The following is a 2,062-nucleotide window of genomic DNA, read 5'->3' as shown; positions in this document are numbered from 1 at the left end:
GTCTGTTGTTCCATGTCCAGTTCTAACTGTTGCTTCCTGACCTGCATATAGGTTTCCCAAGAAGCAGGTCAGGTGGTCTGGTATTCCCATCTCTTTCAGAATTTTCCAGTTTCTTGTGATCCACATAGTCAAAGGCTTTGGCATCATCAATAAAGCAGAAACAGATGTTTTTCTGGAACTCTCTTGCTTTTTCAATGATCCAGCAGATGTTGGAAATTTGATCTCTGGTTCCTCTGCCTTTTCTAAAACCAGCTTGAACATCTGGAAGTTCACAGTTCATGTATTGCTGAAGCCTGGCTTGGAGAATTTTGAGGATTACTTTACTAGTGTGTGAGATGAGTGCAATTGTGCAGTAGTTTGAGCATTCTTTGGCATTGCCTTTCTTTGAGATTGGAATGAAAAGTCACCTTTTCCAGTCCTGTGGCCACTGCTGCATTGGTACTAAATAAAAGATAAGGAAAAAAAAAAAAAAACCAAGAGTCAAGACAAAAGAAAGGTACCAAGGAATAAAAAAATGTGGGAATCGGGTATAGGGAGGGTCATCTGCTGTGCTATGCTTAGTTGCTCAGTCGTGTCTGACTCTTTGTGACACCATGGACTGTAGAACATTATTAAGAAATGAAGAATTAAGACGAGTTCAAAAATGACTTCTGATCTTCCAAACCATCATTGCAAAGGAGAGAATATAGTGGACTCTACACGTTCATTAGGGGGAGCCAGTGTTTCTTCTGCCTACTATCATCATCATTAGCACTATGGGGCTCAGCCTCATGCGCTGCATAGAAAGAAAAAGAAGAAAGAAACATAATATATACTTCAGTAAGCTGAAGTATAGATTAGCTCCAGTATTCTGGCCTGGAGAATTCCATGGACTTCTCCATGGGGTCAAAAAGAGTCGGACGTGACTGAGCCACTGTCACTTCATAGATCTTTTAAGATCATTGTCAGAAAGCAAATCACTTCCTGTTGAAAGAACTTCTCCTTAAAGCTTCCTTTTTCTAACTTTTTGATGCTATACTCCTGGAATCCACTTGAACCATTTATACATATACATTATGTAAAGTAAATGGCGGTCATAAAAGGGAAGCCCAAAATAAATATGGCTTAAAGGAAAGGGAGACCACATCCAGGTAAGGGAGCACTTATGAAGGAGCCGTCTGAGTGAGTACTGAGCGCTAGGAGAACACCGGCCCCCAGGACGCGAGGCTGGGAAGAACACGACCTTGCGCCTGCTCAGTTGCTCAGCTGTGGCTGACTCTTTGTGACCCCATGGACTGTAGGCTCCGCGGCCCGTGGAATTTTCCAGACAAGAACACTGGAGTAGGTTTCCATTTCCTACTCCCGCGGATCGAACCCGTGTCTCTTACATCTCCCGCACTGGCAAGCAGGTTCTTTACCACTGGCCACCTGGCAAGCCCCAAGGACACCTTAAGAGCATATTAACTTCAGCTGCTATTTGGCAGACGTCTAGGAGAATAAAGGAGATAAGGCTGGAAAGACAGCTTGGATTCAGGTGGGGACGGATGACTGTAAATGTCAAGGCAACTGGGATCGGTTAAGCAAGAGGTGCTGAGCATCAGACCGAAGGGGCCTACGAGGCCACCCAGTAACAGGGAAGGAGATCGAGTCCTCGGGGCCAGTGTTCCGCGCAGTGCAGACTGCAGAGAAGTCCTCCAGGATGCTCAGGAGGAGGCAGCTCCCTCTCTGCCCTGCGTCCACGAAACCCGACGGAGACGCAGTTCTCAAGGCAGACACAAAGGAAGGGAGTCGGTTCGCTTACACCCTAGAGAAACGCAAGGGGAACCTAGGCAGAAGCTGCTTTTCCCCGTCTCTGCCCCGTCAGCATGTCCCAACTCAGAGAAGAGACCTGTGTCTGAAACTCATGTCTGCCTACCCGGTCTCCAGGGACACCTCTGACGGCACAGCGGATGAATCAGGCTTTGGCATCATCCCACGAGACCCTGAGGAGCTGCTGGTGGAGGGAGAGCGGGGCGGAGGACTTCTCTTCCAAAGGATCCTGGCATGACACTAAACCCCAGACTTGGAAGGTTCCAGAAAAGCC

General features: G+C 47.4%; 1 protein-coding gene across 1 annotated transcript in view; it reads left to right on the top strand.

Moving 5' to 3' along the window:
- Positions 1 to 2,062, top strand: part of TSLP (thymic stromal lymphopoietin) — a 6,933-nt gene that overhangs the window by 2,521 nt on the left and 2,350 nt on the right. The gene's annotated exons all lie outside the window — the stretch shown is intronic.

This window comes from Bison bison, unplaced genomic scaffold (assembly GCF_000754665.1).
Source record: "Bison bison bison isolate TAMUID 2011002044 unplaced genomic scaffold, Bison_UMD1.0 scf7180017864231, whole genome shotgun sequence".
NCBI lineage: Eukaryota > Metazoa > Chordata > Mammalia > Artiodactyla > Bovidae > Bison > Bison bison.
The sequence above is the reverse complement of the archived record's forward strand: the minus strand, read 5'-3'. Positions and strand labels throughout refer to the sequence as shown.